We start from the raw sequence: 19,764 nt of genomic DNA on the forward strand, positions 1-19,764 counted from the left end.
ATTGTTCTTTCTCGGCTCCCTCGTCGTCCTCCCCCCCCGCCCCGCCTCCCCGCCCCGCAAGCTGCGCTCTGGGCTGGGAGTGCGCAGAGGAGGGAGGCTGCGGGCCGGCCGAGCCTTTCTTTGTACTTTTCGGAGCACATGCAGGTATTTTTGGGGAGGGTAAGGCGGTCATTCCGCCCTGGCTGCGGTAATGCAGGTTGGGGGGCACTACTCGGGTGGGGGGGTCTTGCCTTCTCCTTGTGCCTGCTTTGCGTTTTATTTTAGAGTTTTAAATTACTTTTTTTTTTTTTTCCTTTTTTTATCGAGGAAGGGAAGCGGTCTCAGAGAGATTTCTGGGTCGAGACAGAAGAAAGCTGAAGATAGGGCGAACTTCTTGGGTTTGTAGGGAGTCCTGTCCAAGGAGTGGGGACTGTGGGGCTGGGCAGGGCAGAGCACAGCAGGGGGAAGATGAAGGCTCTGCCGGGTGCCAGCCTGGACAAGGAGGGGATGGGGACACCACAGAGGGTCACACATTGCTGCTGTGGGACCTTCCCAGGGGAGCAAGGTGTGCAGAAGTGCGGACGGACAATTTTAGGAGGGGAGGGACCAGAGGGAGGACTTTGTTCTTCCAAATGCATTGATCATAGTGGAGGGAGACAGTGGGAAGGGTCAGTCCAGCCTGGCCCTTCCTTGGCTTGTCTTCCTCTGTACAGTGCAGCCTCCTTCGTCCCTTTGAAAAAACAATAGTCTCCTTGAGTTTTGTTCAATACTTTTTAGTATTCACACCTTCTAGAATAGGCATTGCAGCTTCAGAAAACTTACTCATGTGTTCTTCGTACTTTTCTTAATTCTCTTGAATAATTTGGTGTCTTATTTCCCCTTCCATTTTTCTGTGCTACGTAACAACTGCCACTTTTCCTATTTTTTTCATCCCAGTCCACTACTTTTCCTTTCCTGTGTTGTTTTCTTGTCCTAATTGGCCAATTTTCCCTCTCCCTCGTTAGATCTACCCTTTTCAGAATTTCTGAAGTGTCTACTTTTCCACTTTCTATTATTGCAAATTTTCCTCTTATTCTGGTCATTTTCCACCAATTCTACCTGTATACTTGCTTGCATTTCTCATGAAAAACTTCTTTTGCTAGGATCTTTCTTTTCATGCGTGTGCAAATATGCTCAGGTTTCCCCAGATTTGAAGCAAGTATAAAAGTTCATTCTTATTGCCTCTTCCAGAATTATTCTTCTGTGTTCTGTCCTACATGCATGTTGCTCCTTTACATACTCAAAATTTTTAACAAAAATTCCCGTGCCTCCACTGTTGTTCAACTTCTCCTTTCTTCTTGTCTTTACCTCTGTGCGCTTGCATCTTACATTCTCTAAAAGCTTCTTCTAGTTTGTCTCCCTTGTCTCTGGTGTGGAAGTTTGTTTTTTCCCCTTTCCCCCATTCCAGCTTGGCAGACCCGACGCTGCTTTTCACATCATTCTCTGTTCCCTCCTGTGCAAAGTGCTCAAACTTTTCTCTCTTTCTCATATTCCCCTTTCCAACCTAAGCAAAAATTTGCTGTTGGTACTTCCAAAGGGACAGCACAGCAGGAGTACCAACACAGACAGCCACAGGTTTGGCTGCTTTGGCTTGCTCCTTGCAGGGCCAAATGTCAGTAGTAGTGCTTGTTGCCCAAACCTTTGCTGCAGTATCCATGGCTTGTGGAGGTGCTGTGAGAAGACACTGAGCTGGGGCTAAAAGGGGAGGAAAGACCACTATTAGGCTCTCTCCTCCACCATCCTGATATCTTTTCTTCAAAGGATTGACGAGTTTTATTTTTGCTACTTGGGGCTTTTTTTATTGACTTATTCTTTTTATGAGTTTTGAAATACCTTCCATTACAGTTGAAGAGCCTTTATATTACCTTCCTTTCTTGGCATTTTAGCACTTTCTTTAATATGAAAGCCCTTTTCTTAAAGCATTGAAAGTACAAGAGCAACAGCATCCAGCTTGATTCTTCTGTTGCATTCCAGCCTGGTGATGTTTTTATAGTGAAATGCCACAACCAAGCTTTTGGTTTTGGATGTGTCTAAATCTGTGAAGAAATACATATTTAAAATTATTCAGAAGAATGTGACTTTTTATTTGTATGTTAGTCCCTAAATGGTGTGGCAGAGTTCCTGTGCTGAACTAACACTTCTTCCTCTTATTTGAACAGGTTAAAACATGGTTGTCAGGAGGATGGGATGATTGCCAAAACATCAGTCTGTGACGGGTGCCATATTGCATTATTCTTTGGATGGTGGAATGCAGTTTAGGATTCTGCAGGGGTGGTTGACGTGGTACAAATTGTACTGTGCAGCTGCTGAACACCTTAACCATTTGGATTTGTACATAACTTAATGGGCTCCTGGAAGAAGCGGAAGAGCTTCCTGCAGAAACTTGAGGATTTTGTGGAAAATGCTACTGTGACCCATTTGGATTATATCGCCATCTGACATCAAGGTTCTGCAGCTGATGAAAGGTATGCTTCTCTCCTGTTGCAAAAGTACGATGTCTCATAAATCAAAATACTAAGCGCATTGTTGTCTTAAACAAACTTGCTTTGTAACCTTTAATTTTTTTTTTTTTTTGGTCTTTGCCTTGCTGCTGATGCCTATCAATAGTTTTGAGTGGTGTAATTTGACAGAAATGGCTTTCTAATGGTTCGGCAATGTTCTAATCTTAAAGATAGAAGGAAAAACTGAACATGAAAGTATTTTTGGTTTCAGAGTTAATTGATATTGCCGGGGTAATGACTTCATTTGGTCTAGGAGTGTTTAAGAGCTCTAAAAAATCAGACTAGTTAACTTTTAAGAAAAATATTTTAAAAATAGTTTAAATGAAGCATTTTCCACAATCACGATCTTCCAAAAAGCTGACTTTGTTTAAAGACTTGTTACTATTTTGAGTTTAAGTCAATAAACGAACTTGCTGTTATTTAACCTCTCTTCTCCCAAATAGCAACAAAAATCTTATGGATGGCTTCTGTGGGGGAGAGAGCAAATAGAACTGTATCACTTAAAAATTCAAGGAATTCTTTTGTTTCATGTGTTTTTCAAGTTTTGATTTAAGGCTTCTTGCAAAGTGTGTTTGCATCCCGAATGTCTTAGTACTGTGAAAGTCTATTGAATGAAGACAGTGTTCAGTTTTCTTGTTATTAGGTGAGATATCTGATGTACAGAAATGAAATTAAAACTAGTGGAGAAAATAAGATGTGAAAAAGTTATTGATGAATAACAAATTACTCTTGAATCTAGGTTGTGTTAAGCCAATGATGAGGAAATCATTAAGCCCATTAGTGAACGATGAAAATTGCAAAACAAATTTTAAAACTCTTTAAAATCTGATCCTTTTATACCAGTTTTGTGCACTGCTTATTTATTGCTGAAAATGAATGACATGGAAATAGTTGGTTTTGCTGCATGTTTCAGCTCATCTGATTGGTTCCAGCCTATAGCATATGTAGGGCAGACAAGTATTCATAATCTTAAGAAAAGTGCTGAGCTGTCTGGCCTACTTTAGAGTAAAATAGAAATCTGAACAAATAATCACTTGTTATCCTTTTCAGTTGTAAACAAAGGTATAAGAAGCAATACGGTCCTGATTTCCTGGTTCCGACTGTATTTTAAAAAAGAACTACTGTTAATTATTTTAAAAATTGAAGATAAGCTTTCTGTTACTTACTGAATACAATTACTACACTTTTAGATTTCCATTCTTAATATTTGTCCAACATTTATAGTATTTTTGAACTTTGTGTGGCTTAAATTAGCCACATGAAGGGCTTTATTTTGAAGTCTCGAAAAAGTAAAAGTCTTGGACTGTATGTGGAAAGAGGAAAAGAAGAATAATATATGGATTGTGATGAATAAAATTATTTAGAGCTGCTATCTTGTGTTGTCTCAGAGAAGAAGGCAGTTAATTCCTTATCGTAGCTTGATTTGAGAGTTTATGTAGATGGAATTTCATTATCGCCATAGGATCCAGGACATTTTATACAAATTACTAGATATATTTCTGTTTGTTACACCTAGAATATTTCAAACATTAATAACTTGGTGACAAAACTGTTAAGATTTAAAGAGGGGGAATACACTTTATCCGTCTTCAAATTTCTTTGGACTTTTTCCAGTAAAACAAAAATAAGCATTCTCATATTTGGAGATTAGGCCTGTGGAGAAAGGAAAAGTAGGGCCAGCTAGGAAAAGTTTAGCACGGTAGTTCCCAACTGATAGAAGTGCTGCATCGGTAGGAGGTGAGGCTGTTGCAAGGCTTGCACAGAGATGGTGAAAATACTTTTTGCAGGCCCTGACTGGAGTGTCCCTGTGTCTGGGAGCAGGCCCCAGGAGAAAGGGCAGCAACAGCAGGTGAGGCAGGGGCTGAGGGGATGGATGGGTTAATGGATGGATGCTCAGTGTTGTGGGGAAAGAGCAACACCTGGGCCCTGGGAGGGGTGACGTAAGCACCTGCCTGAAGTGGGGCAGGATCAAGCCTGGTTGCCTCCAGTGAGGGCTGGCCAGCAGGAGCTTGGGAGCTGCTGCTTGAGAAGAGGGTTTCAGGTATGTGAGCTCTAACTGTAATTCTATAAAAGCATGTGGAAAGAGTTTTTCTAGAGTTTTGTCTCTGGTTACAATTGGGCCATTACTTGCTTTGCTTGTGACTGTTCTGGAAGGTGGTGAAAGTTCTTGCAGGTGTCCTGGGCAGTATGGGCTTGGGGGTGAGCTCTAAACTCCCCCTCGCAAGCTTACCCTGTGATGTATTGTTGGTAGCAGAGCTTATGCTTAAACCAAATTAAACGAAATCCAGACAGTCTGAGCAGTGGTTCCTCCTTCAAACCCTGTTCTCAGTTAAGGAAGTCTTTTAGCCAATGTACTTCATAGCATGAGAAAGTGTCTTGCTCCATGTATCTGAGGAGAGAGTAACCATGGGGATGTCTCAGGTCAACAGACCACAAGTGCAGAGGAGATTTAATAGTCTGCAAGAAGCGATTTTGTAATGTATTGTGGGTAGGTGAATTGCAATGTTGGAGTTGTGAGGAATGGGCAGAGGAGAAAAGAGCAGGTTTGGGAACTTAGGGGGTTTTGTAGTTGGTGCATGAGAGAGGTGTTATATGGAATAACTTCTTATCAATGAACACTTAGGAGGTAGAAAGGAAAACGTGACAAAGACTTGATTTCTTTGATTGTTCCTTTCATTTAATTATTTTTTTCAGTCAATGAGCTCCAGAATTACGAAATGAGATAAAAATTTCCATAGACTTGTGTGTCCCCCACCGGTTTCTGAAACAAAACAGGGATAAGGATGCTTTCCTGGGGCCTGCTGCCTTTCATCCCTCCAGTTGGCAGCGTAGAGCAAAGGAGCTTCCTTCTCTAGAAGCTTTGCTAGAGGATCCTCCTCGGGATGCAGAGCCACAGTTTGACTCTTGAGTAAAATGATGGGAGAAATCTTTTGGAAATACGATTGTTAGTCCCTGAAAGGTCTCCCAAACAGTCCAAAGAGTCGAGTAATTATGAAGAGGATGGTATGGTAAGTAGTGACTTTGTGTTGCTCAGTAGGAAGGTGAGGTAGAAGCTGTAGGACAGGGCATATTTCTAGAACGGAGCTGTCTTTGTAGCTTTGATTCCATAGAAAATGGTATTTATAACAGGTGTGTACTTTCCCCCCCCCCCCATCTCTTTATTTTGCTTGATGCTGGTTGAATTTTCTGAGCTTCATATAGTAAACATCATGATTGCAAATATGAAGGTGTTTTGTTTTGTTTTTTTAAATTTTATTTTTCTGCTTTCAATTTTGTGTCACCTTGTCAGGTAACTTGAAGTATAATACTCTTACAGAATCAGTATAAGCATGGGAGTATGGTTTATTTTAGTTTGTGAGAGTAAATTTCATGAGTAGAAGTAAAGGAAAGTTGACTGAGGCTAGAAGGTGAGAGTTGCTGCTTGAAATCTGGGGGTGATGTATGACAGTTTACACCCTCCATCACATTTTATTACAGTTATGATTGAGAAATACTTGCATTAAAACTTATAATGAAAAGGAAGCTTCCAGTATGTGAGCTGCTTTCTGTAAAATGCTATCAGCTATGTCATGGAAGAGGCATATGGTGTCTGGAGTATAGTTTTCTTTCTCTTGATTGTATTTATTTTATGTAGCAAGAAGCTTTCCAACTTGCTAACAGATTTCTGGTTTGATTTTTTTCTTTGGTTATTTTTTGACTTGCATTGTCATAACATGAAATTTGTCACAAAGTATTTATGAAGCATGAGGTAGGGTTCTATTGTGCTTGATACCTTGACCTTTCCTTGATTAAAATGCATAGATGTGTTTGAGTTCAGTAGGGGCAAGTAGATAATCTAGGAAGGTTAAGAATATTTTAACACAAAATTAAATGTGGCCTTTGTGCTGAGGATGGGGGCAGTACTTTCCCTGAAAGGTTATAAGAATACCGTGAGCATGGATTCTGATGGATTCTCTATTCCTATCTACGAATATTGTAGATTAGTGAGAACATGGTATGTTTAATTCTTTAGAAAGAAGAGGAAAATGCTCATACCTAATTTAAATGTGCATGGTTCTGCTAAAAAATGATCACACTTTATGTACTTAAAAACTAAAAAGACGCTACATTTCTATTTAAGAACAATGTTGCCACCTTATGAAATGTACTGCATTTTGATACTTTAAAAAAAAACCAAAAACCAAAAACCAAACAAAACCAAGAACAGAAAAAAACCCCAAAACAAAACAACAACAACAAACCACAAACAACTGTGTTACTAAAGTGTTTTGGACATGAAAAATGTGGTGTCAAGTCCTGTATGGAAAGATGAGTATGGTATTGCCCTTGGTGTTGGTATTTCTTCTCCTTCAGAGGTATGGGAGAGCAGTGAAGTACAACCATGGATGTTTGCATGGGATCCTTCCCAGGCATGGTTGGCCAAGTAGGGGAGGCCATGTGGTTGTCATAAAACTTAATAAGTGAGCAATGGGAGTGTGTATTCTGGGCTGATAAGGATGGTGTCTGACTTGGTTGTGAGGCAGTGATGATCAGTGAGGAATGGTGAGGCATCTGGAAAATGAGGGCTAGTGGCTAGTGATTGATGCGATAGGGGAAGGAGAGGTGACCTTTGCAGGAATGGATGAGAAGCTGTGTCATAATTTATGTCTGGAGGCCTGTGCCATCAGAGCATTTCGAATGGAAAAATGTAGTGAAATCTTTAAATGGCTGTAGCATAGGTTATAAATATTTCAGGGATCAGTAATATTGTCTTTTTGTTTGTTTGTTTTTTTGGCGAATGATATAATTGTTTCTGCTTAATGCTACACAGGAAAACAAAGTTAACTTTAGCTTTGCATGTTTTGAGTCGAATTTGCTCCCAAAATATCTACAGTCTTCAGCTGAGGATGCAAATTAGCTGCTTCTGTTTTTTGCACTGCACAGTGTTGCAGAGCCAATTTGTTTAGGTAAGTAGTTCAGGAGTTGCATATGTTGTTTTGAGATTTTCTCAGAGGTGAGACTTTGTGTGACTGCTCATTTAGTTATCTTTCCAAATTTGCAAATGGACTTTTGTTTGGTATCAGTGTTGCTCTGTGCATATGCTCTGAAAATAACAAAAGTTGTGATGGTTCCAGAATACTTAAGAAGGTACCCTGGATTATGCAGCAAACTCCGAGGTGTATCTAAGCAACCTGTTACTTTGTGCAAGCTGGTGTAGAGCCACGCATTGCATTAATTTTGGCATATAAGCTACTTTAACTGTACAATAATGCTACTGGACTTGATCTGTTAAATGTTGCTTCTCAGCTGAGCTTGCATTTGGTATGGCTTCAGCTTTGCTGGTGCTGGAGCTGACCTGAGCTGGTGGTAGCTCAGGGGGCTCTTTCCTGGGCTTCCTTGAAGGGTAGGAATGTGGACTTGGTGGTGCTTTGTAGAGAGGCTGTTGTTTAAAGACTTTCAGCTTCAAGTGTTTGAAACTCCAAAGGTGTTGGAAGAGACACTCTTCCCCTTACAGAAGATGCCTCCTTGGTAAAAACCAGGAGATAAGACAGATGATAAAAGGTGTACTACCTCTGGTGCTTAAGCTTGCTATATTTAAAGTTCTATGATGCAGGATAGTCAGTAGCTTTTATTCATTTGAGCTCTTGGACTGGACTTATGGAACATGTCTAGGTGTGGGCCCTTATTGAAAACCTGACATTGGAAGGTGATTCTGGTTCACAACTTCACAGTTTCTGTGCCTTGCTCTTTTTATTTTATTTTTTTTTCATCTTGAATTAAAATGCATTACACTTGCAAAAGAAGGAATGAAAGAAATGTAATTCTAAACATAAAAACTTGTTCTTCGCCATGTTAGATACCTTTCAACTTCAGGATTTGTATACATTATTTTTATAGTCTTGAATCTATGCATTATGTGACTTTTTCAGTTTAAAGCCTTGTTTTTGCATATGGTTAGAATGTGTGTCCTAGATCATGTCCTGGTTTATCAGATTTGGATTAAACGCCTTTTTTTTTTTTTTTTCCCCAAATAGCTTATTTTCCCTGGTGTCAACACCTGATATTTGAATATTATCATCCATCTTCAGAAGACTTTGATGCATGGGCATTTCTAGCCTGATTTAGTTGATGATTTGAATGCGCTGTGAAAAACTTGGTTTAAATTGAGAGAGAAGTTAAGTGATTATTGCTTTTAAAGCATAAATGGGAGCAGAGCTTGCAAAACCAAATTAGTTGCCCCTGTAAAAATCTATATTATCAACTCAGTTACTCTCTCTCATCAGCTATCAGAGTTAGCTAGAAAGAGTTTGATGTAAATCTCCTGTAGGATTTCCAGCACTTGGGCAGTGGAGAAGGTGGGTTGCAAGCACGTATATATTCATGACAGCAGTTCACCTAGTAATAGGACTGAAAGGGAAACTTAAAAGGCAACAATAAGAGAAATTTGCTCCCTCTCCCCGAAGAAACAAATGGACAACTTGCTTAATATCTACTGAGATTGGTTTTGGATGACACAATGCATCTAGTTTATTTTAAATGTCTGATGTCATGTCATACTTAACACCTTTCTTGTATGCATTTTGGAGTATAGTAGCTTCAAACTAACACCCGAAATATTTTTATCAGCCAGTTTGAGCTACCCAGTGCACTTTTTTCTTGTTTAGCCCTGAACATTTGAGCTGCTGTGTCTAAATCCGGTCATCTAGGTCGATTTTCAGCAGAGCCATTTTACTTCAGTGGCAACGTGGGCCACTGGGGTTTTTGGAAAAGCAAGTCAGACAACAGAACATCTGTGTGTGTGTATGCACATACATTACCTGCTAATATTTTAGATATAAATTTATATATACAGGCATGTATACATGCACACACCATACAGTCCAAAACCAACAGTGTGGTGCCTGAGGCAGCTTAGTGAAGGAGACAGGTGGTTTTTCTCCTCTGTTTGAAGCAGTGTCTAGTGCATCCCCAGATCTTGCTTCTGTCATCTTATGTCAGTGGTCTTCTATGGTTCACTTTTTGCTTCATTTTTTAGCCGCTCAAAATGAAAAATGTGCCCTGTTCCAATTTACCAGTTTATTTTTTAAAATACATCCCATGTGCAAATTCTGATCAGTCTAAAGTAATATTATCATAGAATCATAGAATTGTTTTGGTTAGAAGAGACCCTCAGGATCATTGAATCAACCATAACCTAACTCTGGCACTAAATCATGTCCCTAAGAAAACTGGAAAGTGTATATTGAATTAGTAGTGTTAATTCATATACTGAAAGAATTCACTGTAATCAGTTGTAAAACACTACCTCAAGCATACTGCTCGCTCCTCCTCTGCTCTGCCCCGTGCCCACCCCGCCCATACCCCCCGAAAGGCACTACTGAAAAGCAGCTGGACATATCTGAAGTGGACCTATGACAAACATTAAAATATTAAGTTTTTTCAACTGGTAATCAATCTGGCTTAACTTTTAATATGTATATGCATAATGTGTATATGCATAATGTATATATACACCTGTATAAGCTGGTTTGCTGGAATTTATTGCTTTAAATTAGGTACGGTGTAATAATTGAAGTGGCTAGAGGAGATTTGGTTTTTTTTAATATCTTGTTTTAACATATGCAGTAAGAATTATTGTGAGTGCCACCAAAGTTAGGTGTGGAATGTTGTTTGTTGTGGACTTCACGCAGGGTAGGTATATTAGTGGCTCTTTATTTGAGGCAAGTGAAAGGGTGTTTGCAAAGGAAGACCAGAAACGTTCCCAGATTGATTTCTTTGCATTTGCAAATGCAAAGAAATCAATCTACTGCTTTGACCTTGTATTGCATGTTGCAGTTGGAATAGGTTTTTGCCCTGAACACAGTTGCGAAAGACAGTAAGTTAAGATATGATGGATCAGAGTGAGAGTAGGACTGAAAAGAGGCAGAATAAGAATTATTTTCTAGACTGATGTGTTTGAGATAGTTGTTCACGATCATGCATCTTGAGCCTTTTCTTGAAGTGTTGGTACATTCCTGTGAAGCACAGTTGGGTTGTTTGATAGCTGTGTAGGAGAGCATATTCTAGGCATTGAAAAATGTCTACAACATTATTGAAAACTAGGATTTGCAGACATGCTGTAATCTGGTAGAGAGTTTCTGGAGATAAAGGGAAGGAGCGCTCTCTGGTTTGTTGCCCTACTATGTCAGAAATGGTGTATCTGAGTGATGGTTGCTGAATTAAAGCAGTGTATATTCTAGGCTTTTGGTTGCTTGGTGTGAATGGTGCTGTGCAAACAGCCCAGGAACTGCCCAGAGCCATTTTTGCATATAGCATCTTCCCTTCTTGTTTTCTACCCTGGGCCATGATTTGTGTAAGAAGAGTAGAGTGTCTTTATTCTTATTTTTTATTCTGAATGTTTCCAGGCTGAAGAGGGCTATGAAGTAGACCTTTTTGCTTCAGGTCAGTGCCTGGATTAACTTCTCGGCAAAAACTTGTTATGGATCATATACCGCTATCAATGTAACAGTAAGTGAAATAGACTATCTCTAGTTCTGCTTAGGTAAGATCAATTTCTTCTGTGAAAATACAAGAAGAGAAGCTCTGTCAAGAGGCATGGGTTGAATGTAGTAGGACGACAACTTGCCAGAAAAATACTTCATAATATTCAGCTTTTGAGGGAGACGCAGTCCCTTAGTGTGTCTCTATAAAGAGAACCAGGGTGCACTTATATTGGCTTGGCTGTTGGACAACAAATGTTGTCATGTGTCTTTTAGGTGAATTTTGACTTAATCCTCTTCTTGTCTTGATGTTTGAAGATGAGAAGTACAGATTCTGAGGAATATTGCCATGAACAGTTGATGCCTCTGTTTTGGTATAGGACCATACTTACTGTATAGCAGAGTTGGCAAATTCTGAGGCCATTACAGGCTTTCTTATTTTTGTCTTCTCAAGTATGAAGGGGAACAAACAATTCATTAAGCATAATAGTACATTTAATTTATCTTATAATTTTTGTATGGTTCTTGTCCTGTCTTGGTTCTCCAATTCTTGGATTTAGAGTTGCTACACTAGCTGCACATGCCTTATTATTTTATGTTGAAATTGAAATAAGTGGAAATTGTATTTGAAAAAAGTCCATATAAGATTTCTGCATCAGTTAACATTAATTTTAAAATGAAATCTCATACTTGAAGGGTCGAAGTCTTTTGTTTGTGGAAAATTATCAGTATGGAAGCTCTCTCTATCTTTAACTGAAATGGTCTCTAATTTATGCTTGACTCTTCTGCTAAGTTAATGTTAATTAGTTCAACATATCACTCATAAAAGATGTCATAGTTGAGTCATTGTGTAGGTAACAAGTCTTGCACTGACTAGCAATGAAGAAATATTACCTCTATTAAAACCCACGCTTGAACCGTGGAGTCAGCAAGGACTCATGACATTTTGCAGTCATCCAGCTTAATGCATTTTAATGCCTTCAGTGGTGTGAGGCATTTTCTTGAGGGGTGTGTGGGGGATAAGCAAGTGAGGCAGAGCTTTCAAATTATGCCGCACAGTGCAGCCTATGCCAAGGGAGAAACACTGTGGAAATGCTGGCTCAGATTGGTGTTAGGGCTGGATTTAACCTTAAAAAAAGTCTGTCCTGTGTTGGCTTGCTCAAAGAAAGCATACATAAGCAGTGGTAAAAAAGCTCAAATCTGCTTATATGCAGAACCCAAGTAATTTGATATTAATAACAGCTAAACATTTGCAAGTATGCATGCTTGTAATTACCTAAGTAATTCATCCGACTCTGCCCTGAGAGAAGCATTAGAACCGGGCCCATAGTGGAAGACACATTTCAGTTGTAATTGTGGAGTGGTTAGTGTGAGTCCATAATCCTTTTTCAAAACAATAATCCCCAGGCCTCTCAGAGGAGGTTATAGTGTGGTGCCACCAACACAGTTGTGAGCCTGCACCAAGCCCTGGCATACTGCTTGGCTGCTGCAGGTATTTCAGGATACAGGGTAAGGCAAGTCAGTCTGATCAGACCTCTAACCAAAAGATTTGACCCTTTATTTATGGTGTACCATCAGCATCTGAATGGGAATGAACAATTGAAAAAACGTCTGAGAGTGCTGTTGCTTTCCCTGCATGAGGAAGCCTGGGGAGTTGGAAGATCTCAGGTCTGGAGGGTCAGTGAAGTTTCACGGGAACAGCATGGGCAGGCATGGTCAAGAGATAATGGCTTCACGTCAGAAATGTTAACATGAAAATATTTAAACCTCATCTGTCGCTAAAGGCCAGGAGCACCAACAGAGCACAGGACCGAGGCAGTCCCTCCAGTATGTGGCAGAGAAGGTCTGAAACTTCAGAGGGCACCTACCAGTGCATCTCAGAAATCACAAACTAACCAAATAGATGCATTTGCTTGCAAGTTGTGTGTGTGTTTCCTTGTGAAGTAGGTTACTGCAGCTTTGTGGCCAGGTGAACAGGAGGAGGTTGATCTGAGAAAAGAAGGGTTACTGCATTTTCATAAAACACAAGTAAATAGCAACATGTTCTGCCATCTCACAGTCTGAACATCAGAAGAAACTAGATTACCTCTTTCATTTTTCCAAGTATCCTGCTAAATTCAGTGTTTCAGGTCTGAGAAATGGCAGCTTTGCAGCAGGTGAAGTTGGTGGAAGAACAGGAGCATTTTTCTGGCTCCTTTCAAACTGTGTGAGCATTTCAGCTCCTTTGGACTGTTTTTCACTTCTGTACCCGCTAGAAAGTGGGGCTGGTGATTATTTGCTTTAGTGTGACGATTCAATGAAGTTTTGTTCAAAATAATGTACCATTCTTTGACATCCTACTTTACTGCTCATAGCACTGGTGTATTTGTTGAGTGTCTCAGCATAGTTAGGTGAATACATAAGAAAACTATCCCTTTGAGATGTCTGCAGTCTTCAATGTGCCACACTGACCTTTTAATAAGATACTCACTGCTGTGTATGTAACTATGAACATTAGGGTTTTGTTCAACTAAAGGAGACATCTTCCTACGAACAGGTCAATTTAAAGTGCTGTTTTCCTGAGATGGCTTTACTTTTATTTCCCTTAGCACTTTGCTCATTCATTCATCTGCAATTATAAATTGCTAGTGAGACTCTTCTAGTTAACACAAGAATTGAAAAATCGTACCAAATGAGCGATTTCTTTCTGAATTTGCTTCTCACCTTGGATCTGCATTAAGATTTCAGACTTCCTTTAATTTTAACCATGAAAACAGAATATATTGCATTAATTTTATTAACATCAAAAAGCTTCAAATTGTTCATGTGTAGCTCTTAAAATGTATAAAGTAGCAATTTAAGACTTTGAAATTCTTAACAGATGCTCAGTTATGTTCTCAGTATTTGAGCTTAAAGCAGAAAGAATTTAACTTGATTATAATAACGTAAACCTTTCCTCTTTGCTTTGCATAATTAAATATTTTCATTTACATAGGACAGAAGTTTAACATTCCAAACAGGGTAGATAAGAAGAAGAAAAAGGCAGACAAAGATACATCTTGGATGCATGCAGAGTAGTAATCTACTTGCTGGTAATCTTGCTGTGCTTATTATTAATATTTTTAACTAGAAATCCATATGCAAATTCTTGTGAATATGGGTTGTATTTAATGTGTGATTTTCTTTTTTTTTTAGTTTTATTTTAAATTTCTTTTTAGTTGTGTGCATCTCCTGAAATACTCGGAAGTACATTAGAACTGGGGCAGGAATAAAGTAACCTTGGTATCTTATTTTAATTCTTGTTTTAATGTATCAATTAGAGGAAGAAGTCTGGGGAAGATTAATGGTTCCCTTTATTTGTTTGGCCGACTTCTGTGGACTCAGGAGATGGCTTGAGTGTTCCTGTGTGGAACACTGCAATCCTGTGTGTCTCTAGTTTACAACTGGCGTAGGAAAAATGAAGCTAGGTGCAATTTTACTATCAATTTGAGTAATGCTGTTTATCAGATTCATCAGCCTGTTGTCACAGTTGTATCTCTGTGGTGTAATGTGAAGCATCAGATATTTTGAGACCTACAGAATAGCTGCAAGAGTTGCTCATCTTTAAACTACTGCTGTTTGTCATGTCTGTACCAGCAAAATGTAACAGACTGAAAGGAGTCTCTGCTATGTTTCTAAACAAATTCAGTGCAACTTGTATTGGCTAGTTCAATGTCACACTTGAATCTTCCTGGAAGTGGGAGGAGCAGTGATGTTCCCCTAAAATAAAAGGAAACACTTCTAATTCTTGTTTTCTGAAGTTCTTATGCTATGTAGTATATTACAGACTACACCAACCAGCATGTGATGTGATTAAATAAAAGTGTGTTTAAAAGAAAAAAAGGGAGAGAGAGAGAAATGCCCATGTTGTTTTGTGATGTGTTGTGGTGTGTGTTTTTTTTTTTTTTCTTTTTCAGTGCCTTTCATTTGACTTCTTTTTGTTTGTCTGCCTGGTGAAGTTTGAGAGTATGTGGTTTGGTTTGGTTGAATGTCATACGCCAAAGCAGTTTTGGAGGTTTGTGTGTGGTGTTTTTTTTTTTTGATTTTGTTTGTTTGTTTTATATTTATTACATGCTTCAAACCTCAAATTCTAAATGCTAATACATAGGATATATATACAAAATTATATACATTAGAATTAAGAGGATTTTTTTTTTTGACAAAGCTTAGATTACATTAAACACTATTTTAACGTATGGATTTTACAGCATTTATCAAAACATTTCAGGTGAGGAGAAGGTCGGGGGAGGGGAGAGAGAGAACAGCGATGACCTTGGAGGCAGTTGGTGTATTCATCTTTGACATTTTATTCACATTTCCTGCAGGCATTCTTAGTTGATGAGCTTTGGGAAATTGTTTCAGTGGTACTTAACCTTTCTGGGTTTTTTTGTCAGTTGTCTGGGTTTATTCCATTTGCAGTTTTCTAGTGTACTACAGAAACATTTGCCTTTTTTATTTTATTTTCTTAGCCTTGTTTGATTGGGGTGAAGATAGGAGAGCATGATGTAGATGGAAAAAGAATGAGAATTTGATTTCCAGTGTAGCAGGACTTCATGGCTTCTTCTGATAGTCATTATTTTAATGTAATGAGTGGCTGTTTACTAAATACAAATCCAAGAGTGAGTGTAGGTTATTTGCTTAAAGAACAAGTGAAGCTACAAGGATTTTGTTAATTTTCATATAATCTTGAAAGCCTGTAACAACATGTGTGCTCTTGGTTTGTGTGGTTTGGTTTTTTTTGGTGTTTTTTTTTTTTTGTCCTTACATCTGACATTGATCTTCAGGGAGTACTTACATGTTCTAAAATAGACTTTGGGACCTCTGAGCATCTTAAAGATAGTTTTGCTGGTAGAAATGCAACTGGAACATGTTCTCTTCATTTCCATTACTGCTCTTTTGCTTTAGCTGTTGGGTATTTTGTCAGTCCTCTGTTCCATTCTTGCTTCATTAGACTTGTACTACATCTCTGAAGGGTCATGAGAAGTTTGCATTATGAAGTAGCTGCTTAGCTCAGGGAACTGTAGTATTCTCAAGATTTTTTAGATGTTTTGATGCTTAGGAGAAAAGTGGGTTTGTTTTGGTTTATCTTTAGTGTATGTATTGCAGAACTGAGTATTTTAGTTAGATTAGGTAAGTTGTTTTTGTCTATGTGGAGTAAACGTGGTTCTGTGCTTTTGGTTTCTTAACTGGATGTTTTAGGTGTGTTGTCCTCCATCTGATTTTCTGTGTTATCATATTATCTCTGGTTCTGTTTCTGTTCATTTACAACTGGATTTTACTATACTGAGGCCTCTGAGGTGAGATAGGGAATTGTTTCAGTACATGAAGTTAGGCATTTATCTAACTGTGTGTATGAGGTAGGATTCGGTTTCTTTTGGTAGTAAAACTCCCGTACAGAGAGCTGTATGTAGAATATGGGAAAATATCTCTCTTGCTTATTGGATCTTGTCCACAATTAACTTACGCTATGTGGCTTAATTTAATACAAAAGCAGTGCGTTGATGCCTTTCTCTCTCCCCATTTGTAATCTTGATCTTGGCAAAGTAATTGTGTGCCTGTTTCTCATGTAAAAATAAACAAAAAATACCCCATATCTGACATTCTGAAAAAAATATTGGAATATTAGGTCTGGGAGTCCCCTGAGTATGTGATATATGCACTTTTTCTCAGATTTGTTTTTGTTCAAAGACTTAAGGAGTATCTATGCAGTTTCTACTTCCCAAGTCATTAGTGATTTGTGGATGATTTGGTCCATGTTTAAGTATTTCCCTGCAATTGCTGGGGATTAGAATTCCTATGTATTTTAATACCAGGGATTGCTGTTGGAAACTTGAGTGAATAAGCAAGTCCTGATTTACATGCATTTAATTAGTCCTAATACTTGGGACTTGTTCCAGTAAAGTCACACATCTAGGTGAGTGCCCAAGGTTTTCAATGAGTTCTTATAATTTGGGTATTGAACTTTGAGGGCTGGAGACTAGAATCATCACTAGGGTATCATCCACATAAAACATAGTTTTGTAAGACCTATTTTAATATTTGTTAGCATGTCTCAGACCATGGTTCTGGTTATGCTAAAGGGCAGGGTGAGCAGACACTCATGCTCTGTTCTTGGTTGCAAGAAATATTGTGAATTTTTTTGAATGCGGTTTGAAAAACAAACCCCTCCACAGCAGTTTAATCCAATTGAGAGATAGTCAGTGTATCTCATTTTCCTAAAGACTCTGATGGGATAATCCCAGGTAACCCCATCGTAAGCTCTTTTCAGCATCTGGCAATACCACTGATGAGTGCTGTGATACTGCAGGTGACTTGATTAGTTGCTCTAGGTTGCCTGTTCCAGGCCTGGGTGCAATAAATCTAACCTGATATATTTCAATCATTTTGAGAGCAAACTTATTCATCGTCAAAAAGGGGTGGTAGTGGGGGAAACTATGTCATGGAATCTCTCTGTAGTAGGACTTTGGCTGCACACTGGAGGAGTGAACCGTCAATACAGTAGAGGAAGACCCAGTTAGGAAATAGTTAAATGGGATGGACCACTCCCTGGGACTGTGATCCTTGGGATAACTAAAGTTGTAGTTTATTTGGAACATGCTCAACTGATGCACCTATATACCTAGCCATGGCTAGGTTGTAGTGAACACAGCTGTTTTTTGCATGGCTGTAGGAAATCAGCATCCTTTCCCTCAGTGCATTGTGGGGTGGGTAAGAACATTTGCTTTGCTTTTAGCACTGCCTAGGCTTTCCTGTGTTGCTTCTGTAGCTGGGTTCTTTTCACTCTGTACTAAGAGATGCTTCTGAAATGCAAGGCAATGAAATCCCAAGACTGACCCTCCTTCCACCCTAGCTGTGTAAATTAGAATGGGAATGTCATTTGGGGGTCTGTCGCTATAGAATATCTGGACCAGAGAGTGTTTTCCTTTCCTGCCAGTGTGGTAGGAATTTGATTTCTTCCTTTGGTTCTAATACTTTGGTTCTAAGAGGTAATAGTCCTTCTTTGTGTATCATTTCTACCTGGGAGCAGTTTAATCATTATAGCAGGATTGTTAGTTTTGGGTTGGGTATTTTGACAGGGTCTAGATCTCAACTTGTGGGCTTTGTAATCCTTGAAGGTCTCTGGCTTGCTTGCTATGAGTGAAATCCACAAAGTCAGTGCCGGGGAGGAGCAAGGGATCAATTGTCCCTATGTTTCCCTGTCCTTTGGGAGGGGAAGTTTCAGTGAACATCTGCATTGGCTGAGGTTAGTATTACCTACTCCACGATAATCTTTACATGGTTATTTGTATCTACAGCTGCCCTGATGGTGTGAATATGAACATGATATTTTGCCTACCTATAAAAGGAAGGATTTACAGTATTGGTAAGGAGGAGAAAGAGCTCATGGATTCGGGCAAGCAAAGTTTTGTCTTTTGTAGGGGGAGAAGGAATAAGAAATACATTAAAACTTTTTTTTTAAATTTTATTTTTTTTTTTTAAATGGCACATCTGAGTCCAACAGTATGCATGATGACAATGTAATTGGTAGATCAGGAGCTTTATTTTAAGGGGTAAAAGTGGTTTGATTAAAGTCTGATATGCTTAAGGACCCTCACTGAGCTGTTGTGGGTGCTTTAGGAAGGACATGGGAACAGGGCACGTTTCTATTTATACTTTGACAGTTTCCAGTGATTTATGGCTTGTGAGCCTTGGACTTGTCTGTGTGAAAGCGTCTTTGTAGTTAATAATCATCTGAGGATTTTTATTCCCGTAGCTTTTTGAACCAATGGGGGTTGGTAATGTTTACCACACCCAGTGGTGCTGAATTCCATGATGGACTTAGTCTGAAGAAATCTGCTCGTGTTTGGTTTGAACCTGCTATGAACTGGGTTTCTCCAAAGCCCCTCTGCTGTTGTAACAGGCAATGTAATTGTTTCCTGCTTGCCTTCTCCTGGCAACTTGGGCCTTGCAGAGCACTGCAGTCTCCCCTCAGTGGCCTGTTTGAAGAGGTTATGAGACTAGAGGAGCTGTCCCTTACCTTTGATTATTTCACCCTTTGTTTTGTGTTTCCTAGCTCTATTGTATTCTGCTGAGAGAAGAAACCAGGTTTATATAGTGATACAGCTATTTTTGTTTTCTTCTGTGTGCATTTTATAATAATAATAATTGATAGCATCCTGTTTCCTTTTAATTTTCCTTTTAGACTGTTACAGAGAATTAAACCATTTATTAAAATTGTTTCTGTTGCCTCAAAACCTTGTTCCTTACTGATAGGACTCACAGTTGCCTATGTAAAGGGAATGAGAGGTGTTTCTTATCATCCTCCCGCTCTGCATGTATGTGCTTTATTGTTTTGTATTCAATTTCACCTGTAACTTGAATGCTGTAGTCACTGAAGACGCTGAAAACTTTTTTCAGAGGTTAAAGAAACACTTATCAGAATAAATCTGAAAAGCTGTAGCCATTCTAGAGCTGTGTCAGATGACTGCAGGCCAAAGAAGAGCTGGAAGTGGTCATCCCTCTGGGGGTCAGATAGCAAGTACAAGAATCAGTAGGGTAGGGATGGTCTGTCCTCATAAGCTAAAAATACAGAAGCAGGGGTTTTTTTTCTGTATATAGTGTAACTAAATAAAAAGGAATATTGTTTACTACTTACTAAGTAGTATTGGTGGAACAGATGATTTCAAGCCATTCTTCTGATTATTGCATCATTAGTATTTTGAAAAGTATTTGTAGAAGAAACTTAGTGAGTGCCTTTTGCATGTTTGCTACCACATTTTAATTTTTTT

The 19,764-nt window shown here is 38.9% G+C and overlaps 1 long non-coding RNA gene across 14 annotated transcripts in view; it reads left to right on the forward strand.

Moving 5' to 3' along the window:
* The window catches only part of LOC136098868 (uncharacterized), a 301,064-nt gene that overhangs the window by 23,616 nt on the left and 257,684 nt on the right, over nt 1-19,764 (forward strand). For 12 of the 14 annotated variants that reach the window (XR_011737607.1, XR_011737609.1, XR_011737606.1 and 9 more), the window contains one exon: nt 2,178-2,483. This is a non-coding gene — a long non-coding RNA (uncharacterized lncRNA). Of the gene's footprint in view, nt 1-59; nt 145-2,177; nt 2,484-4,306; nt 4,369-19,764 lie in introns of those variants that run through there. The other 2 variants (XR_011737616.1, XR_010650991.2) reach the window with 2 other exon arrangements.

This window comes from Patagioenas fasciata, chromosome 2 (assembly GCF_037038585.1).
Source record: "Patagioenas fasciata isolate bPatFas1 chromosome 2, bPatFas1.hap1, whole genome shotgun sequence".
Taxonomy (NCBI): Eukaryota; Metazoa; Chordata; class Aves; order Columbiformes; family Columbidae; genus Patagioenas; species Patagioenas fasciata.